Source organism: Somniosus microcephalus, unplaced genomic scaffold, assembly GCF_052327205.1.
Source record: "Somniosus microcephalus isolate GS21.2 unplaced genomic scaffold, FLI_Smic_1.0 unresolved_chr1, whole genome shotgun sequence".
NCBI classification, from domain to species: domain Eukaryota; kingdom Metazoa; phylum Chordata; class Chondrichthyes; order Squaliformes; family Somniosidae; genus Somniosus; species Somniosus microcephalus.
This window is the reverse complement of record NW_028225179.1, coordinates 161454194-161478683: the sequence shown is the minus strand read 5'-3', so window position 1 is coordinate 161478683 and position 24490 is coordinate 161454194. Positions and strand designations below refer to the sequence as shown.

Genomic DNA, 24490 nt, shown 5'->3' with positions numbered 1-24490 from the left:
ATTATCCCCGGTGTCCGAGCCAATGTTTATCCCTCAATCAACATAAAAAAAGATAGATTATCTGGTCATTATCACATTGCTGTTTGTGGGATCTTGCTCTGCGCTAATTTACTTCCACATTTCCTACATTACAACAGTGACTACACTGCAAAGGTACTTCATTAGCTGTAAAGTACTTTGGGACGTCCGGTGGTGGTGAAAGGCGCTATATAAATGCAAGTCTTTCTTCCTTCACTGGTCTCACCAGCGACCTCTTCTGGCGGTTGCTGGATTGACAGCCGAGAGTCCGCGCATGCGCACAGGGAGCAGCGGTTTGGGCCGAGTCCAGCACAGCGACCCCTCCCGGTCACCAAGGGTAACAACCGCGCATGCCCAGAGGAGACCAACCCCCCTCCCCCACTCGGAGCTGCACCTGCGCACTCGGATCCTGCCGGACGGAGTCGGCGCGGGGCCATTCCGGGGAAAGGCCTTGGTGTCGGTTCCAGAGTCGCGATCGGTGACGCGAAGTGAGTTTTCTCCGCTCCGATTGGGTGGAGAATGGCGCGGGGTGGATCGGGAGAGAATCGAGAGAAATAGAAAAACCTGAGAGTCTGCGAGGCCCCGGACCGAGCGGCGGCACCTGGACGGTGCACGTGATCTCCTCGGGGACACGTCACCCAGGCCCGCGGCCTGATTGACGGCAGCTTCCCACCAATAGGGAGCGAGCGGGGCGGGGCTGGAGGAGCGAGCCGGCGGCGTGTCCTCCAACCAATCGGGGAGTCCGAGGGGCGGGACTAGCGCCGGCTGATTGTCTGATCCGCAGGGCAGCGAGTTTCTCCAGTCCCTTGTTCAGGGCCCGGGGCCCGGGGAGGCTGTGGGCCTTTATTCCCCGCATTGGACACAAGGCTCTTTGGCTCAGGCACAGGGTGACGTCGCACTGAAACTTTCTGCTCTCCTTTGCAAAGATGGCTCTTTGTCTCAGGCACAGGGTGACGTCGCACTGAAACTTTCCGCCCTCCTTTACAAAGATGGCTCTTTGTCTCAGGCACAGGGTGACGTCGCACTGGAACTTTCCGCTCTCCTTTACAAAGATGGCTCTTTGTCTCAGGCACAGGGTGACATCGCACTGGAACTTTCCACTCTCCTTTACAAAGATGGCTCTTCGTCTCAGGCACAGGGTGACATCGCACTGAAACTTTCCGTCCTCCTTTACAAAGATGGCTGCCGTTAACCTGGGCCTGTAAGGGGAAGAAATCCCCGCAACTGCAAACACGGGATCTTCAGGTTATTATTCGGGGGCTTGCCTCCTGCACGAGTTGTTTATGAAGCCTCCCCACCCACCTACCGGTCCATTACTCCCTCCGTCGCGATTCTTACCCGCTGCACCATCGCCCTCCCGGCTTCAGCTCCTCTCCATCTCCAGTAACGCACTGCGCATGCTCAATATACCGGCCCCTCCCGCGCCTGCGCACTGGGCTCTTGTAGTCTGGGTGCGGCACGTGGTCCACTGCAGGGAATGCTGGGTAAAAGACCAGATTAGTGAATGGAACATGATTTACTGTGATCAGATTGAGGACTGAACCATGTTCATTCTAGTAGTCATGGTTTGTTTCTGCTGATCTTAATAACCCCTGTATCTGCGCTGGAGATTAATATTCTGTTTAAATAGTGAATAAATAAAGCTCGAGGAACAGCACCTCATCTTTCGATTCGGCACTTTACAGCCTTCTGGACTCAACATTGAGTTCAACAATTTCAGACTTTAACCCTTACTCCCATTTTTCATGCTGTATGATTTTGCCATTCCCCATTTGCAACATTTTCCAAGACTCGGTTTCACAGCCACATCTCTTTCCTCAACACCTGTCTCCGGTTCCAACTTATTCCACGTGGATTCCAACTGAACTTCCACCCTTCGTGTTTCAGATCCACCCAGGATAACTTTCCTGCCTCTTACCTTAGCAATATCTGTTACATCTCCAGCTTTTTCCAGTTCTGATGAAGGGTCCCAGACCTGAAACGTTAACCCTGTTTCTCTCTCCACGGATCCTGCCTGGCCTGCTGAGTATTTCCAGCATTTTCTGTTGTTATTTCAGTGAATAAATAAGCTTTGTTTCAAAAACACAGTGCGTCAAATATTTGATTTCTCCATGATAAGAGAAGACGAATTGATGTTCTGCTCCAGACTGTTTAATTTTTGGGCCTTTTCTTACTTGAGATTATTTCCATTCTCATCTCGTTCGCCTTCTACCACATCAAACCCCAAGCTTGATCCGTTTGAGTACACGACTTGTGGGTGTCATAGAATGAACTGTAGTCATAGAGTCATAGAGTTATACAGCACGGAAAGAGGCTCTTCGGCCCATCGCGTCGGTGCCGGCCATCAAGCCCTGTCTAACCTAATCCCATTTTCCAGCGTTTGGTCCGTAGCCTTGTATGCTCTGGCATTTCAAGTGCTCATCCAAATGCTTCTTGAATGTTGCGAGTGTTTCTGCCTCCACCATCCTTTCAGACAGTGAGTTCCAGATTCCAACCACCCTCTGGGTGAAAAATTTCTTCCTCAAATCCCCTCTAAACCTCCTGCCCCTTACCTTGAATCTATGCCCCCTTGTTATTGACCCCTCTACTAAGGGAAAAAGCTCCTTTCTATCTACCCTATCTATGCCCCTCATAATTTTGTACACCTCAATCAGGTCCCCCCTCAGCCTTCTCTGCTCCAAGGAAAACAAACCCAGCCTGTCCAGTCTCTCTTCATAGCTGAAGCGCTCCAGCCCAGGTAACATCCTGGTGAATCTCCTCTGCACCCTCTCCAAAGCAATCACATCCTTCCTATAGTGTGGCGACCAGAACTGCACACAGTATTCCAGCTGTGGCCTAACTAGCGTTTTATACAGCTCCATCATAACCTCCCTGCTCTTATATTCTATGCCTCGGCTAATGAAGGCAAGTATCCCATATGCCTTTTTAACCACCTTATCCACCTGTTCTGCTGCCTTCAGGGATCTATGTACATGCACACCAAGGTCCCTCTGACCCTCCGCCTTACCTAGGGTCTTAACATTCATTGTGTATTCCCTTGCCTTGTTAGTCCCTCCAAAGTGCATCACCTCGCACTTTTCCAGGTTAAATTCCATTTGCCACTGTTCCGCCCATCTGACCAACCCATCTATATCGTCCTGCAGACTGAGACTACCCTCCTCGCTATTTAGCACCTGATGCGCTATCAATAACTCAAAAGACTGAGATTAAGCGAGTAATTAACAGGCTTTTATTAACAAGAGAATGAAGGTGTGCCTCGAGTGGTCGACCGGTCCAGAATACAAAGGGGCTGCGGAGCAGTCACCTTTACACCAGGATTTGTGGGAGGAGTCAGCCGAGGCATGTACAGGCATGTACACAGTGGAATACAAACAGTGGTTTACCACCCCACCAATTTTCGTGTCATCTGCGAACTTACTTATCATACCTTTTACATTCACATCCAAATCATTAATGTAGACCACAAACAGCAAGGGACCTGTAAAGTCTGTGGTTTGTGCAGTTAATTACGACACAGACTTCAGGAGTAACATACAACAGGACTTTACTATTCGAAGGTCAGGGCGAATCTGCCCAATAAAACCTGCCACAGCACTTATATACCGGTGTGGTCACTGTCGGTATTACAGTATACAGAAGCCAAACAAGTAGTGCCACACCTAAAGTAGTTCTCTTAAAGGTGAACGGTTACATACAATAGTTCTCTTAAAGGTAGACGGGTACATACACTACAATCCTCCCTTTTTAGCTTACAACATACTGATTTCCCATTAAACATACATTATAACATATATACAACTTTATGCAAGACAGTTCACAGATTCAGTCTCTCTGGAGGTTTCCGGACTCTGTCCGGATAACGCCTCAGTGGTGTCGTCATTCCCGGCGGGGTAGTAGGTGCTTCTGGCAAAGTCGATTCGGCTTGAAAGACAGTCTCAGGTTCCTCTGATTCCAGTATTACCAGATCGGAGGTAGGTGTTCTGGGTATCTCTGTTTCAACAGTAACCGGGTAAGGTGGTGAAGTAGGCTGGCCATTTGTGGCTGACCCTATGATCTGGTCAACATGGCGCCTTATTATACTGTCCCCAAGGTCCACCGTATACATCAACGGGCCTAGCCTTTTTCCAATAGTTCCAGGCTGCCATTTCTCGGTACGGTAGTCCCGGGCCAAAACTTGTTGACCTATCTGAAAAGATCTAGTGGCCCTTTCATTCATGCCCTGGAATTGCCGGTTCTCTACGTCCCTTCTGACGTTTGGCTTGAGCAAATCCAGCCGGCATCTTAGTCGTCTATTAAAAAACATCATGGCAGGAGTTTGATTTGTGACCGCATGTGTTGCATTCCTGTACGCCAACAAGAAGCTATCCACCTTATGTTGTAAGTTAATGTCTTCATTACCCATGGCCTTTATGGCCTTCTTGAAGGTCTGGACAAACCTTTCAGCCAATCCATTGGAGGCGGGATGGTATGGGGCTGACATGTAGTGCTTAACCCCATTGCTCTTTAAGAATTTCTTGAATTCTTCGGACACAAATTGCGGTCCATTATCAGAACAGATCTGTTCCGGCAGGCCATTCCTAGCAAACATAGTCCTTAACACTGTGATGGTTTTTTCTGTGGTGGTGGTGGTCATCTTTATTACCTCCGGCCACTTGGAGTGTGCATCCACCGCTATTAGGAACATTGAGTCCATAAATGGACCAGCAAAGTCGATGTGTACCCTTTGCCAAGGAGATGAGGGCCACTCCCATGGATGCAGAGGAGCCTGTGGTGGCGCGTTCTGAACCTTCTGACATCCTAGACAGTTCTTAGTGATTTCTTCGATGTCTCCATCAATGCCTGGCCACCATACAAACGCTCTTGCTAGGTTCTTCATCTTCACTCCACCCAGATGTCCCTCGTGCAGCTCCTTTAACACCTTCTTTTGAAGTTTGGGTGGAATCACCACTCTAGATCCACACATCAGGGTTCCTCGACACACTGACAGCTGTTCTTTCCTCTGTGAAAATGCTTGCAGCATTGATTCGCCCTGTGCTGGCCATCCCTCCACCGTTAAATCATAGACTCGTGAAAGAGTCGGGTCATTTCTTGTTTCATTTTCGATCATCGAATTTGTTATTGGTAGACACTCCACTATGGATGAGTGGAACATCTCTACCGGGTCCAATGTAGTCGCTTCTTCTACTATCGGCAATGGCAAGCGCGATAACCCATCAGCATTTCCATGCTGTTTGGACCTTTTGTATTCAATGTCATATTGGTGTGCCCCAAGTAACACGGACCACCTTTGTAACCTTTGTGCTGTCATGGTGGAAACGGCCTTGTTTGGGTTGAATATGGACACCAACGGCTGGTGGTCTGTCAGTAATGTGAACTTCTTACCTTGCAGGTAATGATTGAATTTCTTCACGCCCCACACAAGGCTGAGGGCCTCCCTATCTATTTGAGCATAATTTCGCTCCGCGGAGGTCAATGATCGGGACGCGAATGCCACTGGCCTTTCCGAGCCATTTGGTAACTTGTGTGAAAGTACTGCTCCAATTCCATAAGGGGAAGCATCACAAGCTAGACGAAGGGGTAACGTTGGGTTGAAATGAGCCAACACTTCTTCAGAGGTAATCAACTCCTTGCTTCTGCGAAAAGCCTTTTTACATTCCTCACTCCACTTCCATGGTATTTCTTTCCGCAACAGAGCATTCAGCGGATGCAGCACCGTGGATAGATTTGGCAGAAACTTGTGATAATAATTAATCAACCCCAAGAATGATCTTAACTGTGATACGTTTTCTGGAGCGGGGGCCTTCACGACAGCTTCTATCTTGTCAGGTGACTTGTGCAGCCCCTCTCGGTCAATGACATGACCGCAGTACGAGATCCGTTTTTGGAAAAACTCACACTTCTTGCGATTGACTCGAAGGCCATATTCCTTCAATTTGGTGAGCACCAGTTTCAAATTTGTGAGGTGTTCTTCCTCGTCTTCTCCCGTAATCAGGATATCGTCTAAGTAGCACTGCGTGCTTGGAATTCCTTGTAATACCTGCTCCATGGCCCTCTGCCAAATTGCTGGAGCCGAAGCTACCCCAAAAACCAGTCTATTATAACGATACAAGCCTCTGTGTGTGTTGATGGTGAGGTACTGGCGTGACTCTTCCTCGACTTCCATTTGTAAGTATGCCTGAGCCAGGTCTATCTTGGTGAAGTGTTTCCCTCCAGCTAACGAAGCAAAGATATCTTCAATCCGCGGAAGCGGGTATTGTACCGTGTGCAGCACCGGATTCACTGTGATCTTGAAGTCTCCGCAGATGCGGACCTTCCCTGGTCCCCCTGGCTTATTACTTGAAGACTTCATGACGGGAACAATGGGCGTGGCCCACTCACTCCAGTCCACTTTTGACAGTACCCCTGATCGTTCAAGTTCTTCCAGTTCTGCCTCCACAGCTGGTCGTATGGCGTAAGGGACCGATCTGGCTTTGAAAAATTTTGGGCTTGCATGTTCTGCAATCTTAACCTTTGCTTTAATTCCTCGCAGTGTTCCCAGTCCTTGCTGGAATACCTCTTTAGCTTCGTCCAATATTCTGGACAACCGTTCAGGTTTGACCTCTTCCTTTCCGGAATCCACCGTCATGGTGTTTAGTGAATGCCAGTCTATCTTTATTTTCCGGATCCACTCCCGTCTCAGAAGTGGTGGACCTCCCTCAGGCAACACATACAGGTCCATCCTTTGGTGCTCTTTGTCCTTGTATCTCACCTTGACTTCTATCTTTCCGATGGGGAATACTTTGTGCCCCGTGTATATCTGCAGTACTAGTTCCGTATCCCGCAGTGGAATATGCTTGAATAACTTTTTATAGTCATGCTTATTCATGACCGTCAGCGCCGATCCGGTGTCCACTTCCATTTTCACTTGGACTTTTGCAATCTGTAGTGTGATCCAGATAGTTTGTCGGTCAGCTTCGTTACTCACATTGTGAATTCTCAGACTATCCAGTCCTTTGCAGTTGGAGTGTGAGTCCGACTTCTGTTCCTCCGGACTCTTCCTAGTCACCTCATGTACCTTTCTGTACCACTTTTGTGGTGACTCATTATTGTTGGTCTTCTTTCCTGACCGGCATACCTTAGCTATGTGACCGAGCTTGCCACATTTCCTACATTCTTGGTTTTTAAACCAGCATTGGTTCTGGTCGTGTGTTGTCTTCCCACAACGATAGCATTTCGTTGTACCCGAAGTAATTTGTTGCACCCTGAGTGCCGCTGCCTTTAGCTGCATTTCCGCAGTTCCCTTCACTGCGGCTTCGTTCGATGCTGCAATAAGGACAGCCTTATCAAGTGTAAGATCGTTCTCTTCGAGCAGTCGTTTTTGTGTTTCTTCCTTCAACATTCCGCACACGAATTTGTCTCTCAGTGCCTCTTCCAGGTTGTCCCTAAACTGACAGTCTTTCGCTAGCCTACGCAGTTCAATCAGGTACTCCGCGTTGCTTTCCTCTTTCCGTTGCGTTCTCGCATAAAATTTTGATCGTTCCACTAACATCAGTGGTTCGGGGTTAAAATGATCCTTCAGGACAGCAACAATATTCGTGAAAGACTGATCCGCCGGTTTAGCTGGTGATAGAAGATGCTTCAATAACCCGAATGTGTTCGCACCCATTGTGTTAAGTAAGGTTAAAGCTTTTTCATCATTTGCTATTTTATTAGCCTTACAATGTATCTCAATGCGTTCCACGTACGTGGCCCAGTCTTCTATCTCAGAATTAAAATCGTTGATGTTACCACGCTTAGGCATCTTCCTCTCCTTGGGAACAATACAAGTATTTCTTTAAATTATTATTTTTTTCTAAGATGGCGGTTTCCCGCTCTTATTTCCTCTCCCCGCCCACTTCAATGGCGGTTTCCCGCTTCTGTCTTCTTCCCCGCCTAATGGCGGCTTCCCGCGTTTCTTCCCTGGCGGGAGGGGTACACTTTCCCCACGGGCGACGGCCGCTGGCTTTCAGGTTCACAGCCTGCGCGTCGGCTTCAAGGCTTTCCCCTTTTTTTTTTCCTGGCAGGGCAACCGGCTCTGGGTACCCCGTTGACGGCGAACAGGTTCAGCCGCTGGGCTGGCTCTCGCACAGTTCCCCTTGCTCGGCTCTGTCTGTCTCTCCCGCTCGCTCGGCTCTACCGGCGCTGGGTACACCCCGTTGACGGAGGACAGTTCAGCCGCTGGACTGGCTCTCGCGCTGTCTCTCTTGGTCGGCTCTGCCTCTCCCGCTTGCTCGGCTCCCAATCGCACCTCCCAGCCCTCTCGCAGTCCGGTGCTTCCCTCCCCGGCTGCGGCTGAGTTTCTCTCTTCCCGCGCCTACGCTCCCGGTCGCAGCGCTTCGTGGCTTCGGTCACTGCCCGGCTTTTCCCCGCCGGTCGCGGACTAGCTGTCTCACGACGCCGTTGGACCCGACTTTTTTTTTATTGTCCGGCTCCTTCCCCCCTCGACCGTGGTCGAGTGCACAGCCCTTATCCTCCGGCTATTCTTTTCACTTTCCCTTACTCACAGTCACCGTGGCCGCCTTGCTTCTTGCTGATCGGCTCACTCCGCACCGTGGCAGAAGGGACAGTCAGTGCCTGTTGCTGATGGAAGTTTTTCTCGCTAAAGTCTTCCTCCTTTCTATTGCTGCAGCCTCGAGGTTTTCTCCCAGCAGAACGACGAGGGCGGTTGCCTCTTTTCGACGCTCTTTAGTTGCTTTGGAAGTATTGTTGCCGCAGGGTACGATCGGACTCGTCGCCACTGTAAAGTCTGTGGTTTATGCAGTTAATTACGACACAGACTTCAGGAGTAACATACAACAGGACTTTACTATTCGAAGGTCAGGGCGAATCTGCCCAATAAAACCTGCCACAGCACTTATATACCGGTGTGGTCACTGTCGGTATTACAGTATACAGAAGCCAAACAAGTAGTGCCACACCTAAAGTAGTTCTCTTAAAGGTGAACGGTTACATACAATAGTTCTCTTAAAGGTAGACGGGTACATACACTACAGGACCCAGCACCGATCCCTGCGGTACCCCACTGGACACAGGCTTCCAGTCACAAAAACAACCTTCGACCATCACCCTCTGCCTTCTGCCACATCCACTGCACTACCCTCATCCACACACCTAGTCACCCCCTCAAAAAAATTCAATCAAATTAGTCAGACATGATCTTCCGTTGACAAGGCCATGCTGACTATCCCTGATTAATTCTTGCCTCTCTAAGTGGAGACTAATTTTGTCCCTCAGAATTTTTTCCAATAATTTCCCTACCACTGATGTTAGGCTCACTGGCCTGTAGTTCACTGGTTTATCCCTACTACCCTTCTTGAATAATGGCACTAGATTAGCTGTTCTCCAGTCCTCCGGCACATCCCCTGTGGCCAGAGAGGTTCTGAAAATTTGTGTTAGAGCCCCTGCAATCTCCTCTTTTGCCTCACACAGCAGCCTGGGATACATCTCATCCGGGCCTGGGGATTTATCCACTTTTAAGCCTGCTAGAACCGCCAATACCTCCTCCCTCTCGATGCTAATATGTTTGAGTATATCACAGTCCCCCTGCCCTATTTCTATGTTTGCATCGTCCTTCTCCATAGTGAAAACAGATGCAAAAAATTCATTTAGAACCCCACCTACATCTTCCGGCTCCACACACAGATTGCCACTTTGGTCCCTAATGGGCCCTACTCTTTCCCTAGTTATCCTCTTACCCTTAATATACATAAAACACCTTAGGATTTTCCTTTATTTTGCTCGCCAGTGTTATTTCATGGCCCCTCCTCGCTCTCCTAATTTCTTTTTTAAGTATCCCCCTGCACTTTTTATACTCCTCTAGGGCTTCCTCTGTCTTTAGTCCTTTGTATCTGCCAAAAGCCCTCCTTTTTTTCCTAATCCATTCTCGTATATCCCTTGACATCCAAGGTTCCCTGGGGTTTTTGGGCCCACCCTTGACCTTTACAGGACCATGTTGCCATTGTACGATCTCAATTTCCCTTCTGAAAGACTCCCATTGCTTCGATGCGGATTTTCCTACAAGTAGCTGATCCCAGTCCACTTTGGCCAGATCCTGCCTTATCCTATTAAAATCGGCCTTCCCCCAATTTAGAACCTTTATTTCCGGTCCATCTCTGTCCTTTTCCATGACTACCTTAAATCTCACTGAATTATGGTCACTGTCACCAAAGTGCTCTCCTACTAACACTTCTTCCACTTGGCCGGCCACATTCCCTAGAATTAGGTCCAGTACTGCCCCCTCTCTTGTAGGGCTTTCTACATAACAACAGAAAATGCTGGAAAAACTCAGCAGGTCAGGCAACATCCGTGGAGAGAAATTTGAGTTGACGTTTCGGGTTGGACCCTTCTTCAAAACTGGAAAGAAAAGAAACTAGATCGAAGGCAGGGCTGCGATCGGACAAAAGAATAAAAGAAACAAAAGAAGTAAAAGAGATTAGAAGCTAGATGAGATGGTAATAGGCTGGGATTAGGTGTAAAGTGTACTGGCAGGGCAAAAGATAGCTGCCAGGTGTGAGAGAGAAACAAAAGGAAAGGGGGGGGGGGGGGAAAAGGAGTGGAACAATTACAAGAGAAAATGAAATGGGGGCCGAGCTTATGATCTGAAATTGTTGAACTCGATATTGAGTCCGGAAGGCTGCAGACTGCCTAATCGGAAGATGAGATGCTGTTCCTCGAGTTTACGTTGAGCTTCCGTGGAACAATACAAGAGGCCAAGGACGGTGAGGTCCGAGTGGGAATGGAGCGGTGAATTAAAATGACAGGCGACCGGAAGCTCGGGGTCACCCTTACGGACTGAACGGAGGTGTTCCGCAAAGCGGTCACCCAATCTGCGTTTGGTCTCCCCAATGTAGAGGAACAGCATCTCATCTTCCGATTAGGCAGTCTGCAGCCTTCCGGACTCAATATCGAGTTCAACAATTTCAGATCATAAGCTCGGCCCCCATTTCATTTTCTCTTGTAATTGTTCCACTCCTTTTTCCCCCCCCTTTCCTTTTGTTTCTCTCTCACACCTGGCAGCTATCTTTTGCCCTGCCAGTACACTTTACACCTAATCCCAGCCTATTACCATCTCGTCTAGCTTCTAATCTCTTTTACTTCTTTTGTTTCTTTTATTCTTTTGTCCGATCGCAGCCCTGCCTTCGATCTAGTTTCTTTTCTTTCCAGTTTTGAAGAAGGGTCCAACCCGAAACGTCAACTCAAATTTCTCTCCACGGATGTTGCCTGACCTGCTGAGTTTTTCCAGCATTTTCTGTTGTTATTTCGGATTTCCAACATCTGCAGTATTTTGCTATCGGACTTTCTACATGCTGGCTCAAAAAGCTCTCTTGGATGCACTTTAAGAATTCTGCACCCTCTAAGCCTTTCACACTCTGACTATCCCAGTTAATATTGGGGAAGTTGAAATCCCCCACTATTATTACCCTATTATTTGCACATTTCTCTGAGATTTGCCTACATATCTGTTCCTCTATTTCCCCCTGACTGTTTGGGGGCCTATAGTACACTCCCAGCAAAGTGCTTGCCCCCTTTTTGTTTTTAAGTTCCACCCATATGGCCTCATTAGAGGAACCTGCTAATATATCATCCCTCCTTATAGCAGTAATTGACTCCTTAATTAATATTGCGACACCCCCTCCTCTTTTACCTCCCCCTCTGTCTCGCCTAAAGATTCTATACCCCGGAATATTGAGCTGCCAGTCTTGCCCCTCCCTCAACCATGTCTCCGTGATAGCAACAATATCATACTCCCATGTGTTCATCAACACCTTCAGTTCATCCACCTTATTCATAAGACTCCTTGCATTAAAATAAATGCCATCCAGCCTTGCCCTACTCCCTTGTGCCGTTACATATTTGCTCTGCCTTCCAAGCTGACTTGTTTTTTCCTCTATATTTGGCTGTACATCACCCCCTATTGTAGCTCCACTCTGTATCCCATCCCCCTGCCAGGTTAGTTTAAACCCCCCACAACAGTGCTAGCAAACCTCCCCGCAAGGATATTTGTCCCGCTCTGGTTCAGGTGTAACCCGTCCGACTTGTACAAGTCCCACCTTCCCCAGAAGCAGAGCCAGTGATCCAGGAAACTAAAGCCCTCCCTCCTACACCAACTCTTTAGCCACGCATTCATCTGCTCTATCCTCCTATTCCTATACTCACTAGCACGTGGCACCGGGAGTAATCCAGAGATTACAACCTTTGAGGTCCTGCTCTTTAATCTGCTACCTAGCTCCCTAAATTCTTGCTGCAGGACCTCATCCCTCTTCCTACCCATGTCATTGGTCCCAATGTGAACCACGACCTCTGCCTGTTCACCCTCCCCCTTCAGAATGCCCTGCAGCCGTTCAGTGACATTCTTGACCCTCTGACCCTCCGTCTTACCTAGGGGCTTACCATTCATTGTGTATTCCCTTACCTTGTTAGTCCCTCCAAAGTGCATCACCTCACACTTTTCAGGGTTAAATTCCATTTGCCACTGTTCCGCCCATCTGACCAACCCATTTATATCGTCCTGCAGACTGAGGCTACCCTCCTCGCTATTTACCACCCCACCAATTTTCGTGTCATCTGCAAACTTACTGATCATACCTTTTACATTCACATCTAAATGATTAATGTAGACCACAAACAGCAAGGGACCCAGCACCGATCCCTGCGGTACCCCACTGGACACAGGCTTCCAGTCACAAAAACAACCTTCGACCATCACCCTCTGCCTTCTGCCACTCAGCCAGTTTTGTATCCAATGTGCCAAGGCACCCTGGATTCCATGGGCTCTTACCTTCTTGACCAGTCTCCTATGCGGGACTTTATCGAAAGCCTTACTGAAATCCATGTATACCACATCCACTGCACTACCCTCATCCACACACCTAGTCACCCCTTCAAAAAATTCAATCAAATTAGTCAGACATGATCTTCCCTTGACAAAGCCATGCTGACTATCCCTGATTAATCCTTGCCTCTCCAAGTGGAGACTAGTTTTGTCCCTCAGAATTTTTTCCAATAATTTCCCTACCACTGATGTTAGGCTCACTGGCCTGTAGTTCCCTGGTTTATTCCTACTACCCTTCTTGAATAATGGTACTACATTAGCTGTTCTCCAGTCCTCCGGCACATCCCCTGTGGCCAGAGAGGTTCTGAAAATTTGTGTTAGAGCCCCTGCAATCTCCTCTTTTGCCTCACACAGCAGCCTGAGATACATCTCGTCCGGGCCTGGGGATTTATCCACTTTTAAGCCTGCTAAAACCGCCAATACCTCCTCCTTCTCGATGCTAATATGTTCGAGTATATCACAGTCCCCCTGCCCTATATCTATGTTTACTTCGTCCTTCTCCATAGTGAAAACAGATGCAATAAATTCATTTAGAACCCCACCTACATCTTCCGGCTCCACACACAGATTGCCACTTTGGTCCCTAATGGGCCCTACTCTTTCCCTAGTTATCCTCTTACCCTTAATATACTTATAAAACACCTTAGGATTTTCCTTGATTTTGCTCGCCAGTGTTATTTCATGGCCCCTCCTCGCTCTCCTAATTTCTTTTTTAAGTATCCCCCTGCACTTTTTATACTCCTCTAGGGCTTCCTCTGTCTTTAGCCTTTTGTATCTGCCAAAAGCCCTCCTTTTTTTCCTAATCCATTCTCGTATATGCCCTGACATCCAAGGTTCCCTGGGGTTTTTGGGCCCACCCTTGACCTTTACGGGAACATGTTGCCATTGTACGATCTCAATTTCCCTTCTGAAAGACTCCCAATGCTCCGATGCGGATTTTCCTACAAGTAGCTGATCCCAGTCCACTTTGGCCAGATCCTGCCTTATCCTATTAAAATCGGCCTTCCCCCAATTTAGAACCTTTATTTCCGGTCCATCTCTGTCCTTTTCCATGACTACCTTAAATCTCACTGAATTATGGTCACTGTCACCAAAGTGCTCTCCTACTAACACTTCTTCCACTTGGCCGGCCACATTCCCTAGAATTAGGTCCAGTACCGCCCCCTCTCTTGTAGGACTTTCTACATGCTGGCTCAAAAAGCTCTCCTGGATGCACTTTAAGAATACTGCACCCTCTAAGCCTTTCACACTCTGACTATCCCAGTATCTGAGTCAATGGGACTCTCTCTGACCTTTCTCCCCAGTCCATCTCCAGGACCAGTGTGTATCTGAGTCAATGGGACTCTCTCTGACCTTTCTCCCCAGTCTATCTCCAGGACCAGTGTGTATCTGAGTCAATGGGACTCTCTCTGACCTTTCTCCCCAGTCCATCTCCAGGACCAGTGTGTATCTGAGTCAATGGGACTCTCTCTGACCTTTCTCCCCAGTCTATCTCCAGGACCAGTGTGTATCTGAGTCAATGGGACTCTCTGACCTTTCTCCCCAGTCCATCTCCAGGACCAGTGTGTATCTGGGTCAATGGGACTCTCTCTGACCATTCTCCCCAGTCTATCTCCAGGACCAGTGTGTATCTGAGTCAATGGGACTCTCTCTGACCTTTCTCCCCAGTCCATCTCCAGGACCAGTGTGTATCTGAGTCAATGGGTCTCTCTCTGACCTTTCTCCCCAGTCCATCTCCAGGACCAGTGTGTATCTGAGTCAATGGGACTCTCTGACCTTTCTCCCCAGTCCATCTCCAGGACCAGTGTGTATCTGAGTCAATGGGACTCTCTGACCTTTCTCCCCAGTCCATCTCCAGGACCAGTGTGTATCTGAGTCAATGGGACTCTCTGACCTTTCTCCCCAGTCCATCTCCAGGACCAGTGTGTATCTGAGTCAATGGGACTCTCTCTGACCTTTCTCCCCAGTCCATCTCCAGGACCAGTGTGTATCTGAGTCAATGGGTCTCTCTCTGACCTTTCTCCCCAGTCCATCTCCAGGACCAGTGTGTATCTGAGTCTATGGGACTCTCTCTGACCTTTCTCCCCAGTTCATCTCCAGGACCAGTGTATATCACAGCGTCGGCGGGAAACTTGAGCGGCAGAGCGGGGCTATAAAAGTCCCAGAGACCAGGTAAGGCCTCACAGCATCGGCGGGAAACTCGAGTGGCAGAGCGGGGCTATAAAAGGACCCAGAGACCAGGTAAGGCCTCACAGTGTCGGCGGGAATCTCGAGCGGCAGAGCGGGGCTATAAAAGGCCCCAGAGACCAGGTAAGGCCTCAGAGCGTCGGTGGGAATCTCGAGCGGCAGAGCGGGGCTATAAAAGGCCCAGAGACCAGGTAAGGCCTCACAGCATCAGCGGGAATCTCGAGCGGCAGAGCGGGGCTATAAAAGGCCCCAGAGACCAGGTAAGGCCTCACAGTGTCGGCGGGAATCTCGAGCGGCAGAGCGGGGCTATAAAAGGCCCCAGAGACCAGGTAAGGCCTCACAGTGTCGGCGGGAATCTCGAGCGGCAGAGCGGGGCTATAAAAGGCCCCACAGACCAGGTAAGGCCTCACAGCGTCGGCGGGAATCTCGAGCGGCAGAGCGGGGCTATAAAAGGCCCCACAGACCAGGTAAGGCATCACAGCGTCGGCGGGAATCTCGAGCGGCAGAGCGGGGCTATAAAAGGCCCCACAGACCAGGTAAGGCGTACCTGTCTCCAGTCTGGAAGGAGATAGGTAAAAAGTAATCCAAGTGTGACGTCATCAGAAAGCGGGTAAGTGATTGGTTGGTAGGTATTTCTCTTTTTTTTTAAGCTTAAACTCTGATTTATAGTTTCTAAGGTGCGATATTCATCATCTAGAATCAGAGCAGAGGGTATTTAAAAATAATATTAATAAACGTAATTAATTACATAGAATGGGAGATCAGGTGATGTGTTGCTGCTGCAATATGTGGGAGCTTTTGGACACCATTGATGCTCACGGTGATCACATTTGCAGTAAGTGTTGGCTGCTCGAGGAATTCCGGCTCTGTGTTGAAGAGCTGGAGTCCGAGCTTCAAACACTGAGACACATCAGGGAGGGGGAGAGTTACCTGGACTCTGTATCAGGAGGTAGTCACACCAATTAGATTAATTAATTCAGATGTAGTCCGTGGCCAGGGACTAGAAGTGAGGCAGGTACGGGGATCCAGGAGGTAGTGTTGGAGGAGCCGCAGCCCTTGCTCTTGTCCAACAGGTTTGAGGCTCTTACTCCCTGTGAGGATGGGAACAGGGACTGCGGGGAGGATGAGCAACCTGGCCACAGCACCGTGGAGCGGGGGGCCATTCAAGTGGGGGGAGTTAAAAGAAATGTTGTAGTGGTAGGGGATAGTATTGTTAGGGGGATAGATAGAGTTCTTTGCAGCCGAGAGCGAGAGTCCCGAAGGCTGTGTTGCCTGCCCGGTGCCAGGGTTAAGGACATCTCCTCTGGGCTAGAGAGAAACTTGGAGTGGGAGGGGGAGGATCCAGTTGCCGTGGTCCATGTTGGTACCAACGACATAGATAGGACAAGGAAGGAGGTTCTGCTTAGGGAGTTTGAGCAGCTAGGGGCCAAATTAAAAAGCAGAACCACAAGTGTAATAATCTCTGGATTACTACCTGAGCCACGTGCAAATTTGGCTAGGGTAAATAAAATTAGAGAGTTAAATGCGTGGCTCAAAGACTGGTGTGGGAGCTCCAAAAGCTTTTATAAATATATCAAAAGGAAAAGACTGGTGAAAACCAAAGTTGGTCCATTGCAGTCAGATACGGGGGAATATATAATGGGAAATAAGGAAATGGCAGATCAACTAAATGCATACTTTGGGTCAGTCTTTACGAAGGAAGACACAAAAAACCTCCCTGGGATATCGGGAAAAATAGGGACATTGGCAAAGGAGGAACTGACGCAAATCAATATCTCTAAGGATATGGTGTTAAGGAAGCTAAAGGGATTGAAGGTGGACAAATCCCCAGGGCCTGATAACATGCATCCTAGGGTACTGAAGGAGGTGGCCCTAGAGATAGCGGATGCACTAAGGATGATTTTTCAGAATTCATTAGACTCGGGAACAGTGCCGATGGATTGGAGGGTAGCTAACGTTACCCCACTATTCAAAAAGGGGGGTAGGGAAAAAGCAGGTAATTACAGACCTGTAAGCCTTACATCAGTTGTGGGCAAAATGCTGGAGTCCATCATTAAGGATGAAATAGCGGAGCACTTAGCAAATGGGGACAGGATAGGACAGAGTCAACATGGATTTACAAAGGGTAAATCGTGCTTGACTAATCTATTGGAATTTTTTGAGGGAGTAACTGGTAGAATAGATGGGGGAGAGCCAGTAGATGTGGTGTACCTGGACTTCCAAAAGGCCTTCGATAAGGTCCCACATAAAAGATTAGCATGGAAAATTGAGGCTCATGGGATAAAGGGGAAAGTTTTGGCGTGGATAGGGAACTGGCTGTCAGATAGAAAACAGAGAGTTGGAATAAACGGCTCATTTTCTGAATGGCAGGCAGTAACAAGTGGGGTACCACAGGGATCTGTCCTGGGCCCCCAGCTGTTCACAATTTACATTAATGACCTGGATCAGGGAGTCGGATGCAGCATTTCCAAATTTGCAGACGACACTAAACTAGGAGGGGGGGTGGGCTCAGAGGAAGAGACCAGGAAGCTCCAGAGCGATTTGGACAGACTGGGCGATTGGGCGGATAAATGGCAGATGCACTATAATGTGGACAAGTGCGAAGTTATCCACCTTGGGTGCAGGAACGGGAGGGCAAATTATTATTTAAATGGCAATAGATTGGGAGAGGGGGAAGTACAGAGAGACCTGGGTGTTCTTGTACACCAGTCACTGAAGGCGAGCATGCAGGTGCAACAGGCAGTCAAGAAGGCAAACGGTATGCTGGCCTTCATAGCAAAAGGGTTAGAATACAGGAACAGGGATACCTTGCTGCAGCTGTACAGGGCACTGGTGAGACCACACCTCGAGTACTGTGTACAGTTTTGGTCGCCTCATCTGAGGAAGGATGTTCTTGCCATGGAGGGGGTGCAGCGGCGATTCACCAGGCTGATACCAGGAATGGCGGGAATGACCTATGAGGAGAGACTATGTAGTTTAGGGATGTACACACTGGAGTTTAGAAGATTGAGAGGGGACCTCATAGAAGTGTATAAAATTCTGACAGGTCTAGACAGACTGGATGCAGAAGGAATGTTTCCCTTGGCGGGTGAGAACAGAACTAGAGGACATAATTTAAGGATAAGGGCTAAACCATTTAGGACAGAGATGAGGGGGAATTTCTTCACTCAGAGAGTGGTGAACCTGTGGAACTCATTGCCACAGAGGGCAGTGTACGCCAGCTCATTAAATATATTTAAGAGGGAATTAGATATATTTCTACAGGCAAAAGGGGTTAAGGGTTACGGAGAGAAGGCGGGGACGGGATACTGAATTAAAGGATCAGCCATGATCTCATCGAATGGCGGAGCAGGCACGAAGGGCCGAATGGCCTACTCCTGCTCCTATCTTCTATGTATCTATGTATCTATGTAAATGGGTTTTGCTTCCTGGGACACTGGCATCAGTACTGGGACAGGAGAGAGCTGTTCCGTTGGGACGGACTTCACTTGGCCAGTGCTGGGACTAGAATCCTGGCGAATCGAATAACTAGGGCTGTAGAGAGGGCTTTAAACTAATTAGTGGGGGGGAGGTTTTAAGAGAGCGAAAAATAAAAATGACAGTGGAGAAGGCAATAGAGCAAGGTAGCAGTGGGGGAATTAAAAACCAGAGCGTGTCAGGAAGGGACAGAATGAATAATGATAAAGGTAAAGTAGTAAAAGGGGTAAAAGCAGGAATAAATTGTCAGAAAACATATTTGAAAGTTCTTTATCTGAATGCATGCAGCATTCGTAACAAAATTGACGAGTTGACGGTGCAAATAACTACACATGGGTATGATCTGGTGGCCATTACGGAAACATGGCTGCAAGATAATCATGACTGGGAACTAAACATACAAGGGTATTTGACAATTAGGAAGGACAGACAGGAAGGAAAGGGAGGTGGGGTTGCTATGTTAATCAAGGATGGAATCACTGCAATAGTCAGAAATTATATTGGGTCAAAGGATCAGGATAGTGAAACAGTTTGGGTGGAGATAAGGAATAATAAGGGGAAAAAGTCACTAGTGGGCGTAGTCTATAGGCCTCCTAACAGTTGCAACTCTGTTGGTCGGAGTATAAATCAGGAAATAGTTGGGGCTTGTAATCAGGGAACAGCTATAATCATGGGGGATTTTAACTTTCATATTGACTGGACTAATCAAATTGGGCATGGCAGCATTGAGGAAGAGTTCCTAGAGTGTATTAGGGACGGGTTCCTTGAGCAGTATGTAACTGAACCAACCAGGGGGCAGGCAATCTTAGATCTGGTCCTGTGTAATGAGACAGGATTAATAAAAAATGTCCTAGTAAAGGATCCCCTTGGAATGAGTGACCATAATATGGTTGAATTCCAAATTCAGTTTGAGGGTGAGAGAGCTGGAACTCAAACCAGCGTGCTAAGCTTAAATAAAGAAGACTATGAAGGTATGAGAGTAGAATTGACTAAAGTGGACTGGGAAAACAGATTAAAGTGTAAGACGGTACAAGAGCAGTGGTCTACATTCAAGGAGACATTTCACATCTTTCAAGATAAATATATTCCACTGAGGAAAAAGGGGAGTAAAAGAAAAGACAGCCATCCGTGGCTTAGTAAAGTAATAAAGGATAGTATCCGACTGAAAACAAGGGCATATAAAGTAGCCAAATCTAGTGGGAGGATAGAAGATTGGGAAGCATTTAAAAGCCAGCAAACAATAACTAAAAGATTAATTAAGAAAGGGAAGATAGATTATGAAAGTAAACTAGCAAAAAATATAAAAACAGATAGCAAGAGTTTCTACAGCTATATAAAAAGAAAAAGGGTGGCTAAAGTGAACGTTGGTCCCTTAGAGGATGGGACCGGGAAACTACTGGTGGGGAACATGGAGATGGCAAAGACGCTAAACAAATATTTTGTATCAGTCTTTACAGTAGAGGACACTAAAAATATCCCAACGCTGGACAAACAGGGGGCAATGGGGGGGAGGAGCTAAAGACGATTAAAATCACTAAGGAGATGGTACTCAGTAAAATAATGGGACTTAAGGCGGATAAATCCCCCGGACCTGATGGCCTACATCCTAGGGTCTTGAGAGAAGTGGCGGTAGGGATTGTGGATGCATTGGTGATCATTTTCCAGAACTCCCTGGACTCAGGAAAGGTCCCGGCAGATTGGAAAACTGCTAATGTAACACCCTTATTTAAGAAGGGAAGTAGACAAAAAGCTGGAAACTATAGACCAGTTAGCCTAACATCTGTGGTTGGCAAAATGTTGGAGTCCATTATTAAGGAAACAGTAACAGAGCATTTGGATAAACATAATTTAATAGGACAGAGTCAGCATGGTTTTACGAAGGGGAAGTCATGTTTGACAAATTTGCTCAAATTCTTTGAGGATGTAACATACAGGGTGGATAAAGGGGAACCAGTGGATGTAGTGTATTTGGACTTCCAAAAGGCATTTGACAAGGTTCCACACAAAAGATTACTGATCAAGATAAAAAATCATGGGATTGGGGGTAATATATTGGCATGGGTGGAAGATTGGCTATCTAACAGAAAACAAAGAGTTGGGATAAATGGTTCGTTCTCGGGCTGGCAATCAGTAACGAGTGGTGTTCTGCAGGGGTCAGTGCTGGGACCCCAACTCTTTACAATCTATATTAACGATTTGGAGGAAGGGACCGAGTGCAACATATCCAAGTTTGCCGACTATACAAAGATGGGAGGGAAAGCAGTGAGTGAGGCGGACATAAAAAACCTGCAAAAGGACATAGACAGGCTAAGTGAGTGGGCAGAGATTTGGCAGATGCAATATAATGTTGGAAAGTGTGAGGTTATGCACTTTGGCAGAAAAAATCAAAGAGCAAGTTATTATCTAAATGGAGAGAAACTGCAAAGTACTACAGTACAAAGGGATCTGGGGGTCCTGGTGCATGAAACACAAAAAGTTAGTATGCAGGTGCAGCAGGTGATCAGGAAGGCCAATGGAATCTTGGCTTTTATTGTAAGGGGGATGGAGTATAAAAACAGGGAAGTCTTGCTGCAGTTATACAGGGTATTGGTGAGGCCACACCTGGAATACTGCGTGCAGTTTTGGTTTCCATATTTAAGAAAAGATATACTTGCTCTCGAGGCGGTTCACTCGGTTGATTCCGGAGATGAGGGGGTTGACTTATGAGGAAAGGTTGAGTAGATTGGGACTCAACTCATTGGAGTTCAGAAGAATGAGAGGCGATCTTATCGAAACATATAAGATTGTGAGGGGGCTTGATCGCGTGGATGCAGTGAGGATGTTTCCACTGATGGGTGAGACTAGACCTAGGGGGCATAATCTTAGAATAAGGGGCTGCCCTTTCAAAACTGAGATGAGGAGAAACTTCTTCACTGAGAGGGTAGTAAATCTATGGAATTTGCTACCTCAGAGAGCTGTGGAAGCTGCGACATTAAATAAATTTCAAACGGAGATAGACATTTTCCTAGCAGATAAGGGAATTAGAGGTTACGGGGAGAGGGCAGGGAAGTGAGTCTAGGTTCGGATCAGCCATGATCCTATTGAATGGCGGAGCAGGCCCGAGGGGCCATATGGCCTACTCCTGCTTCTTATGTTCTTAATAGGACTCTCTCTGACCTTTCTCCCCAGTCCATCTCCAGGACCAGTGTGTATCTGGGTCAATGAGACTCTCTCTGACCTTTCTCCCCAGTCCATCTCCAAGACCAGTGTGTATCTGAGTCAATGGGACTTTCTCTTACCTTGCTTCCCAGTCGGTCTCTGGAAGCTCTTTGAATCGGAAGGGTTCTCTCCGGTTGGTGCTCACAATCCTGTGCTGGTTAACCGGCTGTTGTTCCTCTGTCGACAATCCCTGTTTACTTCGAGCTGAGCACCTTCGTCAATCACACCATCATTCACCGGGAGATCTAACCGTGGCAAAGCAGAAAATAAGAACAACATTGAAAGCGTGAAATAATGTAATGTAGACATTTAATCTGCTTACTAATAATCCAATGTGAAGGCGGAGTATTTGTTTGATTTTGTGCCTTTGCTCAGATCCCCAGTTGCGGGGCTGTGTGTTTAATTTGGGGATTTTCCTCAGATCCCCAGTTGCGGGGCTGTGTGTTTAGTTTGGAGATTTTCCTCAGATCCCCAGTTGCGGGGCTGTGTGTTTAGTTTGGAGATTTTCCTCAGATCCCCAGTTGCGGGGCTGTGTGTTTAGTTTGGAGATTTTCCTCAGATCCCCAGTTGCAGGGCTGTGTGTTTAGTTTGGGGGATTTTCCTCAGATCCCCAGTTGCGGGGCTGTGTGTTTAGTTTGGGGATTTTCCTCAGATCCCCAGTTGCGGGGCTGTGTGTTTAGTTTGGAGATTTTCCTCAGATCCCCAGTTGCGGGGCTGTGTGTTTAGTTTGGAGATTTTCCTCAGATCCCCAGTTGCAGGGCTGTGTGTTTAGTTTGGGGAATTTTCCTCAGATCCCCAGTTGCGGGGCTGTGTGTTTAGTTTGGAGATTTTCCTCAGATCCCCAGTTGCAGGGCTGTGTGTTTAGTTTGGGGGATTTTCCTCAGATCCCCAGTTCCGGGGCTGTGTGTTTAGTTTGGAGATTTTCCTCAGATCCCCAGTTGCGGGGCTGTGTGTTTAGTTTGGAGATTTTCCTCAGATCCCCAGTTGCGGGGCTGTGTGTTTAGTTTGGAGATTTTCCTCAGATCCCCAGTTGCGGGGCTGTGTGTTTAGTTTGGAGATTTTACTCACAGTAAATTTCCGGCCTCCTGAGACTCCCCCATTCTCACTGCTCTGGGCGGAAATGTGCCATTTTCTGTGCGGAGTTACTGCCCGGAGCGGTGACCCTGTGAAACTCGGGGCTGAGCAGCCGCTGTCGGGCCGGGTGCTGAATGGAGCCGAGTTCCCTCAGTCACAGAGCGCCAGCCTAGAACCAGCGCTGTGACCCTCCCTCCCTCGCTGTGATCTAAACTCGGGGCTGAGCAGCCGCTGTCGGACCGAGTTCCCTCAATCACAGAGCGGGCCCTGTAACCCGGGCAACCAGCCTGTGTCTGACCCTCACTCACCGATCAACCCGCGCCGCCCGGCCCAGCACACAGCAGGGGAGAGGCACTGCGCCTGCGCCGGAGGGCAGGGGAGCGGCACTGCGCCTGCGCCGGAGGGCAGGGGAGCGGCACTGCGCCTGCGCGGGAGTGGGAGAAAGGGAGCGGCAATGCGCCTGCGCCGGAGGGCAGGGGAGCGTTACTGCGCCTGCGCGGGAGAGGAAAGGGAGCGGCACTGCGCCTGCGCGGTAGAGCTGTGTCGCACGAACGCATCAATGTCGCTCCCAGTGGTAGGAGGACTACATCGGAACATATACAGGCCCAGGTTAACGGCAGCCATCTTTGTAAAGGAGGGAGGAAAGCTTCAGTGCGACGTCACCATATGCCTGAGGCAAAGAGCCTTGTGTCCAATGCGGGGAATAAATGCCCACAGCCTCCCCGGGCCCTGAACACGGGACTGGAGAAACTCGCTGCCCTGCGGATCAGACAATCAGCCGGCGCTAGTCCCGCCCCTCGGGCTCCCCGATTGGTTGGAGGATCCGCCGCCGGTTCGCTCCTCCAGCCCCGCCCACTGGGTGCCGCTAGTCCCGCCCTCGGGCTCCCCGATTGGTTGGAGGACCCGCCGCGGGTTCGCCCTTCCAGCCCCGCTCACTGGGTGCCGCTAGCCCCGCCCCTCGGGCTCCCCGACTGGTTGGAGGACCCGCCGCCGGCTCGCTCCCTATTGGTCGGAAGCACCCGTCAATCAGGCCGAGGACCCGCGTCACATGTTTATGAGACGATGACATCAGTGGGGCCGCCGGCCCCGGTCACGTGTCTGAGAGTCCGCGAATCTGAATCCGCTCCGTTCGCTTTCCGGGACCCTAAAACGACCAGGTTTGTGTTTACCGTCATTTATTTCCCCGTCCCTCTCCACTCGTCCGTCTAACTGAGAAAACTCGCTTTCGGCCCGTCATTCCGACTCTTCAACCGTTAACGACCGTCACCCAGAGTTTCGTCCCCGAGCATGCGCACTAGCAGCTGGTCCTGGGACTCTGCCCCTGAGCATGCGCACTAGCAGCTGGTCCTGGGACTCTGCCCCTGAGCATGCGCACTAGCAGCTGGTCCTGGGACTCTGCCCCTGAGCATGCGCACTAGCAGCTGGTCCTGTGACTCTGCCCCTGAGCATGCGCACTAGCAGCTGGTCCTGGGACTCTGCCCCTGAGCATGCGCACTAGCAGCTGGTCCTGGGACTCTGCCCCTGAGCATGCGCACTAGCAGCTGGTCCTGGGACTCCGCCCCTGAGCATGCCCACTAGCAGCTGGTCCTGGGACTCTGCTGCCCCTGAGCATGCCCACTAGCAGCTGGTCCTGGGACTCTGCCCCTGAGCATGCCCACTAGCAGCTGGTCCTGGGACTCTGCCCCT

The 24490-nt window shown here is 48.9% G+C and overlaps 1 long non-coding RNA gene across 2 annotated transcripts; it reads right to left on the bottom strand.

Moving 5' to 3' along the window:
• Positions 1-1027: 1027 nt before the first annotated feature.
• LOC147096408 (uncharacterized) lies at positions 1028-24117 on the bottom strand. 2 transcript variants are annotated; one of them, XR_015074905.1, is made up of 3 exons: positions 23974-24117; positions 21811-21975; positions 1028-1498 (listed from the first exon to the last, which is right to left on the bottom strand). It is a non-coding gene; the product is annotated as an uncharacterized LOC147096408 (long non-coding RNA). The 2 variants fall into 2 exon arrangements; XR_015074906.1 differs by lacking the exon at positions 23974-24117 and adding an exon at positions 22799-23483.
• Positions 24118-24490: the final 373 nt, after the last annotated feature.